This window comes from Phoenix dactylifera, unplaced genomic scaffold (genome assembly GCF_009389715.1).
Source record: "Phoenix dactylifera cultivar Barhee BC4 unplaced genomic scaffold, palm_55x_up_171113_PBpolish2nd_filt_p 000007F, whole genome shotgun sequence".
In the NCBI taxonomy this organism is placed as follows: domain Eukaryota; kingdom Viridiplantae; phylum Streptophyta; class Magnoliopsida; order Arecales; family Arecaceae; genus Phoenix; species Phoenix dactylifera.
Window position 1 is genome coordinate 3,935,476 of NW_024067666.1, and position 20,593 is coordinate 3,956,068.

The 20,593-nt window shown below is 38.1% G+C and overlaps 1 long non-coding RNA gene across 1 annotated transcript; it reads left to right on the forward strand.

Moving 5' to 3' along the window:
* The first annotated feature begins 438 nt into the window (after window positions 1–438).
* LOC103704510 lies at window positions 439–4,685 on the forward strand. Its single transcript, XR_603626.3, has 2 exons — window positions 439–733; window positions 2,559–4,685. It is a non-coding gene; the product is annotated as an uncharacterized LOC103704510 (long non-coding RNA).
* Window positions 4,686–20,593: the final 15,908 nt, after the last annotated feature.

The following is a 20,593-nucleotide window of genomic DNA, read 5'->3' on the forward strand; positions in this document are numbered from 1 at the left end:
AACATAACTTTCAGAATCAACATACATGTATAGATTGTTCAGGATACTGAGATATTATGGCAGCATTGTGTGGATCAATTTTTTTTTCCTTTTGTATAGACAATTGGCTACAAGTATTTTCTTTTTCTTTTCTTTTTTTAATCCTGCTAAAACACTAATGTCTCCAATTATTCGTTTCTTTTTATAGTACTACTAATCGCCCTCATTTAAATCTAACATAACTTTCTATTAAGTATTTTTTTTCTTTCATAACGCCATTAAGATACCAAAAAGAATCTTGCCGCTCTCTTTCCGCTCTTACCCCTACCACTATCCATTTATTTCGCTCCCAAACGCCCCGATGCAGCCGCATTATGCCGTCCAAATGCAAGGGTATATTTGGAAATCAGATCCTCGTAAAATCCATCCTCCCTTCAAGCGCAAACCGATCGGTTTATATATCCCCTCCAGAACTCCGCAGTAAGATCAGAATTCCAGAGAGAGAAGGATTCGGAGTTTGGGTGCATCGGATCGACGGTGGAGGATGCTGAATGTGTTCGATCGGACGGTGGCGAAGAGCCCCGAGGGGCTGCGGAACATGGAGTCGGGGCCGGGGGAGAATGGCCGGCGTCGGCGAAGTGGCCTCCCTGGCGGACCACTTCGTAGCCACTCGCGACGGGGCGGTGACCATAAGACTCGGCTCTTCCGGTTCCATGGCGTAAATGGTGGAGAAGCAGAACCCCCTCCTCCCCAGGTAATTATTAAAAAGAAAAGAAATATATAGACAGAGATCGAGAGAGAGATATAAAGGAGGGACCTTTCTTAAGGCTTAATCTTGGAAATGATCAAAGATCAAATTTTTCTTATTTTTCTACCATGAAATAATTATGAATGAATGTCTTCATGTCAGCTATGTCAGTTTCTTGAGTACACTGAAAGTTGAAAGCAAAATCTAGAATTTTTTTATATATAATTTTTAGTATTTGCGATTTTTTTTGGGGTAACGTTTGTGTAATTAGTTTTTGTTATTCTTGATCAAGGAGTGTTGTTTTCAGCCTCTCTCCATCTGAACTATTTTTTGCTTTAAAATTCTATAATTCTGTCGATTTTATGAACTAATTGTGTGACGCTACTTTTTGTAAACATTGGTTGTGGACTGGATAAAAAACGACGTTGATCGTCTGTTATGAGTGGTTCGTAGACATTGCTAATTACCATGCGATCGCTTTACATAGGATTCAAGTTATGAAGAGCTATTTTTAATCTCTTGATTGCATACGAAAAGCACGTAGGATGAAACTTTTTTCATTTAAACTTAAATATTATCTGCATCATCCCTCTTTATGTTGAAACATTATCTTAATATTATTTATTTATCTTATTTTGGCTATATATTAATAACGTAGGTTACTCTGAAATTTGACTCGAAGTTGCCACAGTTCTTCTCATAATTAGATGGCAGATTTGCATCCATTGTATAAGTTGTTGTGTCAGGTATCTGGTTATGTTCTTGATCAGTATATTTATGTCTAAATGAAGTATTTAAGAAAGATGGCATCCAATTCAAACATAAAATAACAAAACATAGCAAATTTAAGGTTGGTAGGTGGATCATCTATGGATGGAGTACCAAATTTTGCACATCATTCGAAGGAGATTAATTGGCTTGAAGCTTGTGGCATGTTATTTCCACCAAGAATACTTGGTTTGAAACTATTGATTGTCCCATACAAGGTATTTAACTTGAATTGACCATTTCACACCAAGGCCAGCTTGGTAGCCCAGTAATTTTAAACTTTACGAATTAAATTTTCAATACCTCCTCCTTTAGAATTAAGCTTTCATCCCTAAAACTGAGAACTTTTCATGATAATTAGCTTCTCAATATTATCTATACTTTAGCTGAGGAGTTTTACCCCATTAATTCATTAGGTGACACTAGCAAGGCAAACCGTTCTTTATTGTACTGGTTAAATATTAAGCCTTGCTATCCTGCACATCTATTGAGTTTCCTAGTTTTGATGTTCTGCTTTTTACCACCTAACAAATGGCAGGCAATATGTTTTAAGTGTTGACCTAGTAGATACATATGGCAGTGGAAGACTCATCATTGCGATTTTTTGTTATTGTTTACCTAACCAGTTGCTAGTTGTTCTGTCTTGCACCATCAAGTGAAGCAGGTATGATTTCTTGATATTTTCCTTGTACAGGTCTTTAATTAATCCAAGTTGTTTGTTGCTTGAGTTCACAACCTATGACCATCTAAGTCAAACATCTTATGGTTTTTTGCCTGATGCTCAAATTTAGTATTTTGAATATGATCAAGATTATGGATTATCAGTTATGAGCTGAGTATCGGAATTCATTCCTCTAGGGTAGTCTTGGAATCTGATATTGCTTATTTTTAGTGTTATGCTGATCTGCATTATGAGCATTATCAAGGGTGGTATGAAAATTCATAACTTTTATGGATGTCTAACACTATATAATTGTTGAGAATTGAGTTATTAATCTTGGAAAAACTGAACTTGCTTGGCTAATGCTTAGTATGATGGCTTTTCTTCTTGTGTCGTTTCTAGGGGTATTGAGAATAAGAGGCAGTTCTTATCATGCAAGGGGTGCACTGCACTCAAGTACAGAAGTCTATTTCTCTGTAAAATTCATATAGCTGTTTTCCATTTCTGAAGATACATGTACATTACTACAAACAAATGTCCACCATTATATGTTGTTAGTGAATGATGGATACAAAGGACAAATAAGTAGTAAACCTTGTACCAACAGTTGGTGAATGGGGATTGTCATGTTCTTTTTATTCTTATTATGTCTCATTATTATTTTGCTTTCCCTCAACTGGAATCAATAGCCAATTTGATGTTTAAAATTCATGTTTTCCTCCTTTTTTTTATTAAAAAAAACCTTTTTTAATCTCTGTTTCACTCATTTTAACTTTGTCAGTGATCCTCAGAGGCAATGTCCACATCCTTCGTAATTTTTTTGCTTCACTTGGTTCTCACCTATTAACATTATTAGCAATGTTATGGTAGCATTCCCTTTTACTGGGGAACTGATTCAGGAGACCATGTTGTTCTTTTTGAGGATGTGGATATCATAAAAAATATCTGTGGAAAATCATTTGCACCATTCCCAGAAGGTATAATACAGAAAACAGTTATAGATAATAAAGCTATCAAGTCCCATAGTGAGCTTTGTTTCCTATTCCATATATGGCCTTAGTAATTTTGTGATGTTTCAACCAGTTGCTTCTTCACGACCTCAAGGGGATTGCAGAGTTTTGCACATCTTTTGAGTGAGGTGAAGTTCATGCCAAGCATGGTACGCTATGCTGGCCCGAACCGGAAAATATATATGGCGTACCATACCATTTCGGTACTGACACTCGGTACGGATGGCATACCGAGTACCAGTTCGGTACCGACACTCGGTATAGGTGGCATACATACACTCGGTATGCCAAAAAGTTCCATACTGTACCGTATCGATACTGTGCTAGTATGGCACCGATACGAGGTCCAGTACCGAGATGACGAACCTTGATGCCAAGGGTTGACAGCTAAGGGCAGGTGTGCGGGGCTACATATGAGATTGATGCTGAAACTAAGAAGGAATCAGGCATGCCAAGGGTTGACAGTGCTGCAAGCTGGTCTTCTCACTACTAATCTACTGAGTACCATCTACTAGGCTTTTCTTGCTTTTGCCTTTGGTAATAGTTTACCTATGCTTTGACTTTCTGGTCCTTTATGGAATGTTTTATGAATAAATGGGGAACTTTATTGCACAAAGAGTTGAGCTTTATGTGAGTCCACTCTATCATTGGGACCACCTATAATTGTTCCATATCCATGCAGGAAGTGAAACTCAATGTTTATTAAAGATTCTTGCAACCATGCGTTATAGTTTGTAGTGCTACTAATTGAATAATGCAGATGCCTTCATTTATCATATCCTCAGAGGTACCTTAGATGTACCCTAAGAAAAGAAGTTTTTTGGGTTGTTGAATATGATCTTCGGAAACAGATTGTCTAGCTTAATTTTATTTTATAGATTGCGTCCTGTAAACCATAATAAAGTTTGGAAGGTGTTAAAGCAAGACTTGAGCAGTATAAAGTAGCTTCGGTTGTATGTGTTGTTTTGGTGGAAGAGGGGTGTCAAGCTGATGCTCACATCAATGCTTATGTCTGTAATGAGGATGCCTGCTGGTGGATGCATGATGGGAATCAAGGAAATGGAATTATCATCCAACTAGTGTTTTACCAACCTAAGTGACATTTTGCAGCTTGATGTCTGCAACTTATAGTATTTTGATATCTATTGACTTTAATTGCTAATTTTATAAAATATTTGATGTCTTATTGACTTTTAATTGCTAATTTTATATAATTTTGATGTCTGCAGTGGCATTGTTTCTTGTTTTCTCTCACTTTGTTGATTTGTTGATGTGCTTCCTGCTTTGTATAATCTAATGTCTACTGGGTACCAACCACAAGTAGGGTGGCAATGGAGGCTAACAGCCTGCTGATCCACTCAACTTCCAGAAAAAAATTAGATCCAATATGGATATCACTCTGGAGACCTGATACATGAGTTCAATTATAACAGTTTTTTTGTTAAATAATTTGCAAATGCTTGTCCATTATGTATTCATACAAAAATCATATATGTCATCACCCGATGTTTGATTCAAATGTTATGAATATCATATACTAGGTTAAACTCAGTTAGACTCATAAACATGCAAATGATATTACAATTATGAATATTCTAGTCATTTATGTATTCAATTGCTCCATAATCATAGGTTGTTTTAATGAAGAAAGGAAAAATTCTGAGAGAAATAACATTACAAATAATAATTTTTGAAATACATTCCTGAGACCTTGAATTCCAATTGACTCCATGTGAATGCTGAATTCAACAAGATTCAAATTCAGACATGATTTTTTCTGAGAGAAATAACATTACAAATAATAATTTTTGAAATACATTCCTGAGACCTTGAATTTCAACTGACTCTATGTGAATGCTAAATTCAGCAAGATCCAAATTCAGACATGACTAGCTTATCCGGATTGAGTGCACTTTTCCAAATTTTCACACAAAACCCTAAAGCTGTATTTTATAAAATGAGCAAAAGTTGAAAATGATTAATATAGTTGAAGTATGAAAAAAAAAAAGAAATGTAAAAGAATGATGCTTTTTTGTGTGAAAGGGCTATCAATATGTCAATTAAAACAAGTACTTTAGTCAGTGGCATGGTTGTTGCAGTTTAAGTGGTATAATTATACAAAGTTTGTAGGTAGTCTTGCAAGTGTTAACTGAGGCCATGGGGCTAAAGATGTCAAGTGGAGCTCTCTTATGCTAGCCCAATATAACTCAATCACAATAATATTTTGAACTGCATTTTGCGGTACCAAAGTTAAATAACTCTACTGTGCATTTAACTGCAGCCTCTCTCACCCTGTTTTCCAGACCTTGGCATTAAGATAACTAAGTCTTTATTTATATTCTGTTACAAGTTCAAACGACCTACAACATTATTAGAAGTGATTGTGGATATATAGGCCCAGCCCGGCCCTGCCCAGGCCAATCTGAAGACGGACCAGAACCTTATCATCGCCAAAAGAGATGCAGGTGGAGTGGGGCGCAAACCTTTTCCTTTTTCTAATCTCCCACACTTGTAAGAAGCAGCCTTAATTTGTAATGTTTCATGGGCTGCATGAGTTCACATTCAAAGAATCTTGTCTCCTTCAAAACATGTATATGAGCGATTAAGGTTTGGAATATGAAACTGCATTGTAAGAAGGGAAATGTATTTAGTATCAGAATATATGATGACAGCAAAACAGTCCAGGAATCAGAGCACAGCGAACGCAGAGCCAGGCACTAGTGTTCATGAGAGGGATGCTTCCTTAGATAGGTCTTTGGCTGGGACCAGAGCAAGCAAAGCTCTTTATAACAACTTGCTTCTCTCTATTGCTACTTCCAACTCACAATGATAACAGATAGAGGGTAATGCTTTCTAGGCAAGAACCAGAAGTCTAGGAAGAGTGATCCATCTTCTAATCATCCAACTGACAGGATTTATCTCTGTCCACTGCTTGACCAGTTACTTCGAGATCCACAGCTGCTATATTCTTGATGTTGGCAATGCACTGCAGTCCATTGTGACCGCTTTCTTATCTACATATCATGCTCCATTCACCTGATGCAGCAACTCAAAGAACCCAGTCTTCTACTCAGACAGTACTGCTTGTTATGAACTCTACTGATGGTGCTTTACCATCTGCCTGTTTATTAAGCTTTTGCACCCACTTATTTTAATTCTCAGTATAATCTATAACTAAAACATATTTCAACAATCACCATGAATTAATATATATTTCATTAATAAGTTCCCTCAAGAAAAAGAGTTATCAGTCAGGCTGCATGTACATTTGTCTTGCATAGATGTTTGCTTGTTTCAGTTTATCCTACCTATCTATACAATACTGTTAATACAATATATTGCTAAGATAGAGATTAATATTCATACAAATATTGTTTTGCCTGAATTTTTTGCCTTTCAAGTTTCAACTAACGCAGTCTTGTTGCATGCTGTGGTGCCTTTACCTACACCTTAGTGTGCAAGAATGGACTAATTCTGAAATGCTGCGATCAAATACTTATTCATGAATAGGAAAAAATCAACCAATCTGCAGGCTGCGCAAATCATATATAGTTCTTATAAACAGAAATTTGCTTCTTGAGACTATTCAGTTTGATAATAGTGGTAGCATTCATTCATGCATCACATTCGATTTTATGGCGGCATGTGAAAGCCATACAGTGTGATAAAGGCCCCTATGGCTGCTCTGATGTAATCGAACGCCGTTCATGTGCTGATGGTCCCACTGCGTTCTGTCCGATGGCTATGTGGACGATCCATGAAAATTTAAATAAGCGAAGAGATAATATTTATAGCAATCTCTGCTGATGATACAAGGGATATTTAAAGGTCTGTTTCAGTTGCACAGGCTGTGTTCTTTGTTGGTCGGGGAGTATCATTGAATGGGGGAGATGAGGGCATGCAGGACCACATTCTATGAAACAGTAGCTGCAGGGAAAGAGAAGGCCATCAATGGACCACTCACCCAGAGTTTCTGATTCTAGGGTTATTTAAGAGTTTTATTGGGGCAACATGGGGAGTGGCTTCACTGTCTGCAAGCCTTGCATGGAACTTGTAAAACTGGCATCACCTTGGAATTGGTTCCCAACTGAATTGGCAAGGACAGTGATGGATGAACTGTGAGTTCTTGTGGAGATGGGTACATGAGCATCTTTCCAATTTGTTTCATACTAACCTGCTACTATCATATATATTGCACATGTACAACTGGGACCACTGCATCATGATACAGTTCATCGATCGATCTGACCGCAATGTTGCGATTAATGACTGGAAGACAGCTTGGAAAGCACATTGCATGTCCTATTGACCGCAAAATCTAGTTTTGATCCATTTGATAGCAAACATTGTGCATGGTACTTTGATTCCCTGTCCATTTCATGGGTTGCCACAAATATCCTGTTCTAGTACAAAGACACAGTACAAAGACACAATACCAGGTTTGTACTAGCTTTCTCCAAGTGGTCCAAGTGGAAGATAGCAGAGGATCAGAACTCCCATCTCTAACTCAACCGGATTGGACTGACTGTGCGGCTTTATTTACGCAGGTGGAAGTAAAGAGATATGGATGACAAAATTGGAATACTTAGTCATTTCTAGCCATGTTCTTCTATCAATAGAGATTCCTTCTTTAGCGAAAAGAGTTGGGAGCCATGGTGGTGGATCTTGATGTTATGTTGAGGTGGTTGTGTTCCTAATATACATATGAATACACACACACATATGTATGTATGTATGTGTATAAGTATATATATATACATATATGTATATGTGCGTGTCTATATATCTATATATATATATATATATATATGTATATATCTATATATATATATATGTATATATATATATATATGTATATATATATATATGTATATATATATATATATGTATATATATATATGTATATGTATATATATATATATGTATATATATGTATGTATGCATGTATGTATGTATGTATGTATATATATATATGTATATCTATATATATATATATGTATATTGTTACATGATGGGACCTGACCTTTGGGGAGAATGATAGCAGGAGTGGCTTTTTTTTTGTTGACGGTTATTCATACAATGCTTGTACGAATATACCCAATAAAATCAAAAAACACAAGCTCACGAAGTGCCTGTAGTAGCTCCCCTTCTTCTGACCACAGGTTGTATCCTGAGTGGTGGGCCACATAGGCAGCCACCCAATCAGCCACCCTATTGGCTTCTCTGAATACATGCTTGGCCTCGAAGGCCACCCCATCCGTCATCATCATCCCTATGTCCCGGATCAGGGGGTGGTCTGTGTTCTCTCCACTCGACCCTCCCGAATCAACCCAATGACCGTGGCCAAATCATCCTTCAGGATGATCGAATTGCCCTGCAACACCTGCCGCGCATATCGAAGACCTGCCCAGGCAGCTCGCAACTCCGTCCCTGGAACCAACATATCAAACAACTGGTAGCCGCCTGCTGCCACCACCCTAGAGTGCGGGCCTGTATAACAAAGCCCGCACCGCCCTGCGTACCTCCATTCAGCACCGACCCGTCAAAATTGACCCTGAGAAAGCTGGGGGTGGGGGCTCCAAGGTGAAAAACACTATCTGAGGAGTTGCCTGAGCAGAGAGGGAACTTCAGATGTCCCGAGCTGTCAAAGGTCTATCTGAAGAGAATGTGGGTCTGAACTCTATCGTGACTCCGCAACAAATCTCGATGACACCTTATGCTCGCCGAAAGTACGAGCATTCCTTGCCAGCCAGATCTGATGCACTATTCAAGTCGCTCTGATGGCCTTCTAACATGTCCGCGAACTGGCTTTTGATTAGGTACAACTGCAGCAGGAGCATCTTTATGATAAAGTGTTATATCTCGCCCTAGACTAGACTTGCCCTCAATGCTTGCGTTTAGGGCCTATAGGCTTCTCTATATAGAAGAAAGGCATGAAGTCCAACATGAAATACAAATCTTTGGTTAAAGATCCTTCAGAAATTAATATTCACTATATTTAGTTTTATTTTTTTGAAATGCTTGTGGTATATTTCCCATGCGTAAACTTGCTCGGTCCATCAATTCTCCTATTAGTGTAACTTCTTTTTTCACTGTGATTGCTGTTTACTGACTGTTAGGATATTGAAAACATCGGGTTGAAGAATGGCAGATGATATCCCCCCTCGAGCATAAACTTTGTTGAACATATTTACTTAGCAATAATGGAAAAATGATCCTCGCGGAAGTCTATTAAAATCTGAAGTGGGAGTTAAATCACTCAAATTACTCGGCAATGAAGAAATGGATTGAGGGATAGTGCCCATCTTTGTTCTCACATACTGTTAGTACAGTTCTTGTCAGCTTCTTTGAATACTGTGAACCATTTCTGAGGAATGACTGCATATTCTTTGAGAGTGTTCGATGGCCAGTTAGCTCTATTATTCATGTCTCCCCAGTAATAGCAGTATGGGAACCCTACAAGTTGTGATAGGGGTATTCGCTTCCAAGTTCCAGCTCAGATGAATGAAATGCACAACTGAAGGCATCATTTGGTGGGCGTGCAGACTTAGATGGAATGCGGTATCACCAAATGAACCATTTGAGAATTTGGTCCCCTAAAGGTCCTCTCTATGTTCTGAAGCAGCCCATGCTTGCTCGTGATCTCACCATATGCATGTATATGTGTGAACGACATGACTGAAAGTTTTTGAAGTTGAAATGCTAAGGGAATGATGCAAAGTAGTCCGGCATTGGTGGCGGAAAATTGGAGCCTGACATTTTCGAGAGGGATAAGTTTTGTTATAGTGTTGTGGCCACCTCTTTTTGAAGGGTACAAGGCATCTTTGCTTCCTACGAAAAATCCCATGCCGGATGATACCTGCAAACTAATGCCATGCTTCCTGCGCGTGGATTACTTTAACCCATTTGTCCTTTGTACTTTCTTTTCTTAATTTTGGGGTGAAGATTGCCAGGGAAAGAAGATCTTAATACAAAAGGGAGAGCAATAAGCAATCTTGTGCAGGAGGCATGCTGGCTCATGAGAGAAATTTTCCACCCATTCACTATCCATCTCAGTGGATATAATAAGTTAGCATTCCGTATTGCACAGACATATGCTTTTCTAGGAGCCTTTTGGGGAAAAAAAGAAAGAAAGAAACCTTAGAAGCATATCTATTATATGTTTTGAGAAAAAAATTATATATATTAGTGACTTATTTCTTTAGTTTACAAAAATTCAGTCTTTGGGTAGTTTACAAATCATTCAAGGGACTGATCACCATTTCACAAAAAAAATGTAGACGAGGATGACACTGTTACTTTCAACCGTGATGCATCACCTATTTACATTGTACGTACTGGTCTTGGAACATCATCATTCCCACAGCCAGGCTCGCAAAGATCCTTCACAGTAATATTCACAGAACATAGATTTTATTCCACTTTCCGTCCAGAAAAATTATTGTTAACAATTCCCTCATCACCTCTAGTTTCGTTCACCCTTTTGTCATTTCATTGGGTATGCTCCATGGTCTAATTGTGTCGCCTTGTCTTTAATTTGGGTTTGTATCTTCTTTCACACCAGCACCACTGGTCCCCTACTAGCTCATTGCATGCCACAAGCTTGCCTCGAGAGTGCAATATAGATTAGTGTGCTATTTTTTACATTTCAATATGATAAGTTTTTCTCACCTGAAAATGACAATAACGACGATGACGACAACAACAGCGATAATAAAAGTTAGACACATTTGCAGGGATTTGAGTTTTTTACTTTTTTGCATAATATCTAGAATTTGAATTTTGGACCTTCCAAATAGATAATCCCTGTAGGAGTGAGATGCCAGCCAACTATGCTAATAAGTGTTAATAAATGTGAATTTTTCTTTATTTCTAATTTCTTGAGTCAAAATGGCAATTTCTGTACTCCCTCTATAATCCATATCAAGTACAAATACATAACATTCAAGTACATGGATTATCATGTTCATTCTGGCCGTGTCTAATATATGACCCACATCTATATAAGTTAAGAAGGGCAGACACATCCATTCTTTTATTAAAAAGTGTCGGACCATATTTTGTAGTCTATGCTTTCGCTGTTTAGTCTCTTCAATTCCTTAGGACCAATTCCTTTCAGCAAAGATAGCAGATTATTTCATTTCCAAATGGCAATATTAGGTTATTCAAAACGTACTCATTAATTCATGAATTTTATAGTTGCATACTTGCATATTGCATACAGATTCATGAATATCTCATAGGTAACTTACTATAGTTGTTGTTGTTCATTTTTCTAACTAAGGAATGGGGAAGTTCTGAATCTTGAGGGCTGACTATCTAAGCTATAGGTTTCAGACAAGTTTGTGGCTCTTTTTGATGGAAACATCTTTGTTGTTCTTTGCGTTCTAATATGTAGAAACTGGCATGGGCACTCATTCTGCAAGTGATAGAAAGTTGTAGCTGTGAACATGTTCTGAAAGAAATGAAGATCCCCATGATACCTCTTTTCTTTCTTTCTTTTTTGTGAGCAAGAGGTGGTTTACTACCCAAATGTTGGGAAATACCTGTCTAAATTTTATGTTCTGTTGTTGAGCAAAAAAGATAATAAGTAGTTGAAGTTATAGGAGTCAAGTTCAAGCGATTACGTTAGAGAGTAAAGAAGCTATCAAAATTTTTACATTCTTCATTTTCCCTTAAAATTTGAATTTTATTTTTCAGTCATCTAAACTTATTCTGAACTTTCCATAATATTCACTAAAATTATCCATGGTTAAGTAATATTTATGCACCAATTTGTATAATTTCACTCTATCGCCTGACAATGTTGTGAGGACTTGTGCGGATATGTGTTTAGTTCCATATCGCTTATACACTGGGTAGTTCTTAGATACTTATGCAAGGCTAATGGTAATTATTAGCAATTCTGGATTCATGTAGGTGAGTTGCAACTTGCAATCCGAATGAGATAGGTTTTTGGAGTGTTCTCGCCCTTAAGGGATTGTGACCTTTTGGCCTGACTATTGTAGCATGTGCGTCACCAAGGGTATAAGGAACATGATGACTTGATATTATACTCACCTTCCTCAGCCTTACCATAGGCATTTGTTTGGGATTCCAAAATCAATGGTAGCAACTAAACACGAGGGTTGCGTTTATTGTGGGACTTAACCCAAAAGCACCCTCTTTGCTTTGCATTGAAGTGAATCCAAATTACACGTTTCGACTAACCTTTTTAGGTGGTCCTGCATTGTCACAAATGGTATCAAAGAGGACCTGACCTATAGCCCATGTGTACTAGGGCATTGTAGTACGAGCCCATTTGGGTTGACCACGGGCTGCTTGTGATATTTATGATTGGATTTAAATAGATTTGGATCCTAAGCTGGGCAAAGATGTTAGAACTTAAACCGAAAGAATATACGAGGACCCGTGTAGCATGTATTTAGTCCCATGTCGATTATACACTCGGTAGATCTTGGATTCTTATACAGAGTTAAGAAATTTGTATAACACTTTCTAGCTGTTCTATATGGGTAAGATCGGAGATTATTATAAATGGTATCAAAGCAGACCTAACTTATGGCCTATATAGACTAGAGTACACTGTAGCACTAGTGATTAGATTTATGGTACTTATGATTGAATTTAAATAGATTTGGACTTTTATCCTTATGAGGATGTAGAGGCTTAAAAAGAAAGAGTACGTGAGAACTCGTGTCGGCTTGTATTTAGTCCTATATCAATTATATATTGGATAGATCTTGAGTGGATTTTATACTACAAATAATATAAAAACAATCTTGGCTTATGGTCCATGTGGACAGTATGAATCCATTCGGGTTGACCAGAGTTGACCATATTTATAATTAGATCTATAATACTTATGATTGGATTTGAATGGATTTTATACTTTTAATATGGCGAGGATGCCAAGGTTTAAATGGATGGAGTGTGTGAGGACCCGTACATGTATTCATTTAGTTTTTCATCGGTTATATACTAGACAGATATTGGAAACTTATATATGGACCGAATAATCCAAATAATACCTGCTAATTAACTTTTTTGGATGAAAAGCTGATTGTTATGAATATATTATTTTATTATCATTGCTCTTCCTTTGTCTTTTCTTCTTACCATTATTCGGGTGATTTTAGCAATGGCATCCCTTTATAATCTTAGTGGGTTATTGCATTTGTATCCCGTATAAAGTTGCTTTTTGTGAGAATATTATTCCTTTCATCCATCATAGGCCTTTCGAGTCTTTCACTGCTCTCTCTCTCTCTCTCTCTTGTCTCTTTCAATAACCTTTTATCTTCTTTTATAAATTCTCATGCCTTCATGTTGGCTGATCCAAATCTTTTCTCTACTTTCATCTCCACTCTATTCCATTGCCCCCATCTCCATGACCTTTTTTTTTTCCTTTTGAGTGACAACCCCATGACCGTTGTTTCTTTCAACAATTGTCTTCTTTTCTGGAGCACTGCTTATACCTACCACAAAGGTTATGATCCAAAGCCATGTTAGCAACGTGCGAACGTTGCCTTTATGCTTCATGTGGACGATGTACTTCCTTATGGACCATCGTTATCACTTGCATACAATCAGTTGTTCTCCAACTTGATATGTTTAGTTTGCCTTTTCAGATAGCTATTTAAGTATTTCAACCATTATGAATATATTGTACCAAAAAAAAAAAAACATTATGAATATATATGATATCATTTGAGCACCAACCAATTCAAATCATGTCATGGTGATCTTTCACTGTTCAAGTCATCAAATTTTTGAGATGTAATACCTTGTTCTTTTCAAGAGACCAAGTGTCACGACATTGCTTCAAAAGTTGACAGACTATGCTTATGATTCACAGTTCTCTTTCTTGCACTTATTTTATCCACTTTGTGGCATTGCGATGGCAACCACTATGCTAATGCAATCAATCTTTCACCAGCAATCAAAGCATATGAAGATCGAATATCACTTTTGCCTACATCCTTACGTAGTTCATACTAACGATATCACCTTACCATCTATGTCTTCACACCCTATGTTGTTGATCTGGATCAAATATATAACTTCAAGCAGGAGGTTGATATTGATGGATACATCTCTGCTGGTCTAGATGGGTGCCACATTTCCTCAATCTCGCAGGTACATGGACTCAGCAGCGTGCCCTTTCTTTAAGGCAAGGCGAGGACTCAGGAAAAGCTTCACGAGGAGCACTCCAACTGGATCCTTGGAAAGCATAAAATAATAGAGGCTTGGCTTGTAAAGTTATGGATCCCCTGGATGCTTCAACGGTTATATATTTGTATTAAATTAGGGTGCAAGCCTTTCCTCCTCCTCCTCCTCGATCTGATAAAAGCTTTAAGACCCAATAATCGCTATCCGAGCCCGCATGGGGGTACGGCCCCTATGACTTGCTCCAATCCTTTGTTGCTGCGCTGTGCCGCCCTACACCCTGCAACCCTAACCCTTCTTCCACACCTATGTCACCCCTATGCTCTGCGAAACTGAAACCCTAACCCTAACCCTAATCCTAACCCTAGTCTCCATCTGGATCCTTGTCTTTCTTCCCTCTCTCTTTCTACTTTATGGCTCACCCACCTTCGATGGACATGGGATCTTTAGCCACCTCTCCACCAGCTCTTCCCTCTATAAATCCCACATCCCAAGTGGGGTGGGTTTGTGAGATATTCCCATCAACTTCCTCCACTAGGGTTTTATGGTAGCCTTGCTTTGCTCTTTATGCTATTCTCACGTCTCCCATCTCCCATCTCCCATCTCATCTCTTTTTACATGCCTGACTTATATATTTGTGTGTTTCTTTTTATAATTGTTTCTTAGCTTCCTCCTCCTTCATCTACTCTACTTCCCTTTTGGGCTTGGTAGTTGCACCCAGTTTCTTTCTCTATTTTGTTCTGAAAGTTGTCGAATGATTTTTATCTCCCATCCACCATTCTTTTTATTTGCTTCTATTTTCCTTTTCATGGTGCTAGCCCAACTTGCAGTGGGAGTTCCTTGAAGGGGCTGTCTTTTTTTTTTTTTGTATTTGTTCTCATGTTTGTTTTTGTAGTCCTAGCAGACTCTTTCTTGTAGAATGGCAAGGTTGTATGGCATGTAGAGCTTCTCTTCTGGTTTGTTGAGTAGTTTAGAACGGAGAAAGCCGGGCCATGCGTGTAGCTTAAGTTTTCTTTGCATGCTTGCATGTATTGTAACATTCACAGGTTGGAAGGTTAGCTTCCCCTTTAATTTCCTACTAGGAGGCAACCTAGTTCTTTTCTTTTCTCTTCATTAAACGTATGATGCCTGCCTATTTGCATCCTACCTTTCAGATCATTCAGTACTCATATTGTGGGCTCCTTTTCCTCCTCCTCTAATTTCCTATAGACTGGACCACCCTATGTGCTCTTGCATTCTTTAGTATTTCCCTCTCATCTAGTGCCAGTTCTCTCTCTATCTCTCTCTCTTTCTCTCTCATACACACACCCACACCCACACAAACATTTCCAATCTGATGCTTCAGGCTTCCAAGTGTAGTGCCCAGGGGAATGAGTGAAGCTGCCAGCATGATCTAGCTTTGATTGACTAAAACGACTTATGTATGTGTGGTAGTTTTAAGTCAGCCAATCTTTGCTAGGTCATGCTGTGACAGCCTCACTTCTTCCCATATGAATGGGCATATATTGCATTCTCCCATAACCAAATGAAAGGAGGGTAAGAGACAAGGTGAGTATATTCCTTCTACCTATGTTACATAACATAACCATGCCTGCTGACAATTCTTGTGTTTCTTTAATCTTTTTCCAAGCATCAGGAAATGAGAGTTACCACAACCTGTTGCTCTGAAACAAAGAGAAGCCTCACTTGTATGTTGTGGTTTCATCTTTTTTTTTTTTCTTTTCTTGTCCTTCTATTTTGTTTTCCTAGTTAATATTTGGAACCCTGTGGTGTATCCATCTGGAGGTACAGTTGCCTGGTTGTCGCAGATGAGTCCAGGTGGTCCTCATGAACCAAAGGTCCTCTTTTTTTTGTGGTTGGTTACATCAGTCTCAGTTCAATGGATCATACTCTGTGGATCGAGAGCCTTGGTTTTGCTCCTGTTTCCAGTCTTTCAGCATTGGGAACATATCTTTCCTATCTGTAGTTTTGCTGTTTTGCACTTAACAGCAAAGCAGCTAACAATATTGTTATCATGGCTGCTAATCCTCTGCTAACAAATGGATTGATGTGATATACTTGTACCAAGGGCCAACCTTGGCCGTCTGATTAATATGCCAACTGTCTTTGTGAAGGAAGCTACTAATTTCAAACCAGTTCGGTCTGTCCATTTGTACTCTACTGAGATATGTCATCAGAATTTCTGTACTTAGGTATCACACAGTACGTGATATGTCGTTTCCGTTTTCTTTCTTTTCATTAATAAGCAAAGTTTCCATTATCTTTCACTTGGTATAAATTGCTCCTTTTACCATCATCAAAAGCCTAAGTTTATACTCAAAAGAGGAGCGCGAGCAAGTTAATATAGTTTGCAATCAACCATCCGTTAGCAAAATTTAAAGTAATAGGCAACAAGAACACTATAATAGAAGAAAAGAGAATTCTCTGAACTACTCAAGAACCAAAACTGTTCAGTCTATTCTGAACATTTTTCTACCAATGTCGTCATTTGTTTTTTAAGAACATCATGTAAAAATAAAAATCAGTGGCATAATAATGTCTGTTTTACCAAGTAGTGCCTAATTGATTAACTCCCTCTCCGAAGTTCTAAAACTCTACCACACTGGGCTCATTCAGACTGTTGATGAATGTCAAATCTTTGTTTCAGATTTATAAACATGAATTTCAGGCACTTGCAGATGTGCTGAAAGACCTACCAATTTTTGCCTTATTAAAACTCCTATGATTCTTAAACTTGTTCAAGAGAGCTTTTTGAAGAACCTGAAATCTGCAAATGATTACAAGGTATTTGAGAATTGAAACCTTTGTATAAATGCCAAGCCAACTGCAGTATTGGTTCAGTGCAAGTTTGGAATTTGTGAAGGAATGTAGAATTACATATTAGCTGATTGGAGATGGAATAGGGAATTTGAACTTTCGTATAAATGCTAAGCCAGTGGCTATATTGGTTCTGTGCAGCCTTTTTATTCTCTTTATTTATTCTTTCAATCAAGCATTGCTTTTTTTATGGAATGAACTATCCCTTTAGGTTACCAAGGATAAAAAATTTAGAGAGAGAGAGTGAGAGAGAGAGTGAGAGCTAACATACTTCAGAAATGGGGTAATCATAGGGAAAAGTACAAACATAAGGTGTGCAATAAGGACCGGGGTGCAGTAACCTGCGTTTGGGGATGTGAGGGTGCACACCTTGTACTCCAATTGCTCTCTCATCATTCTTGAAAGAGAAAAAGACATAGGATTCAGTTTGTATCTTTTGCAAGAATAACTGATTTTCTTACTGATTTTCTTTCGACTTCTTCAGCTTGTGTGATCCAATGGTAGATTCGTGCCAAGGAAGGTGAATCTTTCTTTCACGACATGTCATGCAACCAGTGAAGATGTCGTACCTACAGGTGGTGGTAGCAGTATGCCTTAAGCTTGCTCCCCTTGTCACATTTCATCCTCTTGCTACGGCTTTTGGTCAAAAAATGTCCTTCGAGGACTGCGGTAAAAGTTCTCGGACAGCGGTGGATTCAGGTTAGCTCTTAATAGAACATAAGTAGAATAGGGGTGGACCACATGGATTTCTATTCTACGTTGGATAGGCTCCCGTAGGGCCCCACCAAACAACTAGACTTACGTTTCGTGCAAGCATGTAAATGCCTAAAAGTCTGAGCATGTGTGTTGATTTAGTCATAGTGAGGGAAAACAATCCGGAGAAGGATAGATTTTGTTTTGTTTTGCATCATAGCAATAAAATTATGTTATGGTCATGCATTCATTGTGTAGAAACTCCCTGATAAATAATAATGGTATTGAACAGAATATGAGCATATAAGTCTTAAATAGCTACTTAATCTATTAAATTTATTGTCAACAAGGGCAACCAGAGTCACCAGACAACCTTTTGCAAATTTTTGGTTAGTAGCTGAATATCTTGCTTCTTATAATTACATTTACATTGCAAGGCTTCATTGCCTTTATGCAAGCTTGACATGTGTAGATCTCTGTCCATCATGTGAGCCTCATATATTCAAAATAAAATGGATTGTTTGAATAATAATGTGCTAATTATCATAATTACATTAATATTATTTGGACATGCATGCAAGGGATGCGGAAGCCACCATTTACTTTTTTTCTCATGTAATCACCACCACCGCGGCGCCGCCTAGTTGCTAATTATGATCTATTTCTGAAACTTGACTAATTATTAGAAAACAATGTGTTAGGTCATCCAATCCAATTTTTTGTGCGCTTTAGGGGGCTCTCTGACCTCATTTGTAAAGAGAGAATTCTCCTTGAAATTCTCCATGAGACTTGTGCCTATGAGACTCTTGCCAATGTAATATCAATGGTTTTTTCACTATTATTGTCTGATCAATGACTAACATGTGGCTTCTAGATGGCATTTTATTCTTCTATTCTCTACTATTAAAATGAAAATCCTCTTAGTCTTCATCTGCGGTCCCTTGCCATGCATCAGTGTTGAAATGCAAAGATCACAACCATAAAAGGCCATATGCTAACCCTACCCCTAATATCTAATACAGTTGATAAATTAATGTGCATGGTTCTCCTCCCATATATTTTACCACTTTGGCATGCTACAAGGTTCGGTGCTCATGAGAATGTCTGCTCCATTCTTTCAATCCAAGTCAAAAGAAGCTTTTATTTGGTATTCTTTTTGTAACCTCTTATATGTTTAACTATGCCAAGCTGCAGTTTTATAATTGCTTGATAAGATGTTTGATGTGTTATTAGTCCATATGATTAGAGGTCGATGGAAACTTATTCAACATTAATGTCATGTCAATAACTAAACTTACACTAAATGATGAAGAAACTTGAGGCCAGGCTCCTGAAGAAAATAGAAAACTAGAGGATTGAACGTATGCCACATAGAATTCGACTATATTCTCGTCTTAGTCAAAAGCAGGGACCTCAGGGTCTCAAAAAGCTACAGCCTACAGATGTGAAATTTTGTTCCCCACCAATGTCATGTAACAGATCGATAATTTATTCAGAACGCATAAGATTAGATTTGCTTTTGAAAAGAAATTTCAAAGAGTCATTAGATGGCATCCCATTTAATTAATTAGCGTTTTCCATGGAACAAACAAATAGGAAGGCGATTCGAGAAGTAATCATGGATTTCGTCCGCCTCAGAAACCAAAATTCTCCGAATGAAGCCTCTCCCCATTGTTGGGCAATAGATCATAGAACTAGGAATATGCAAAAATATACTCGAGTGAATGATATTGAGCTGTTGTAATGCAGACATCAATCTTATGGTGGTTGCACAATTAGAGATAAACATTTAATGATAGAATGCAACTAGAACAACAAACACAACATGGCTCAAAGCTTAGTTACGTTTATCTCTAAATAGGTATGGTTGTAAGCTTTATTAGGTTAAGCCTAATTAGAGACTCAATTCTATTTTGAGGGGGTAACTTAGGACAGTGCCCATGATCCAAAAGCAGATTGTAATCAGACATATCAATTTCTTTGTTGCTTGAATTAGGTTGTTGGTGATGCAGACTGAAGTTACAATGCGTACCATATGGAAGCTGCTGCCTTAAGCACCTACTTATGATCAACTGACACCACCACCCACAGAGGTCAGCTGCATGCTCCCAAGGGATGGTGGACCAAGGCTAACTAAGAAAAGCAGTCATCTCCTAACAAAGAAAGATGCTCATGCGTAATAAGCTAAATGCCAATGCCAAAGCCACCAGAGAGAGAGAGAGAGAGAGAGAGAGAGAGAGAGAGAGCCGAGTATAAACAAAGCTAAAATGGTATATAGAAGCACAAGTGAGGGGGGACCATCTTTCATGGACTCTTATGTGTTGTTGCATAAGGTTCACAAAAATGGATGAGGAGAGCATCTTAACCTAACAAATGCATGCATGTGACCCCTCGCTCTTTCTCTCTATCTCTCTCTCTGGCTAGTAATGTTGTGGGGCATCACTAAATTACCACATCAGCTCCTCATTCCAACATGGCAAGAGGGGATTAGTGTGAAGGTTTTGATTGAATCGTAACATGCCATGGGTCTACTCAGTTACCCTATCGGCTCGTCATAACAAGATGGTACGAGCGAATTGGTATATCTCATGGTTTGCAATATCGGTATTACAGTAATGGTGCGATACAGTACGGTAAGTCTGGTACTGGTTAGCATAGTATATATGGTGCAGGAAATCATGATACAGCTCACGAGATTGGTGCAATATTCAAGAAATGGTCAAATAATGAGCTATATGCAACTGTTTATCG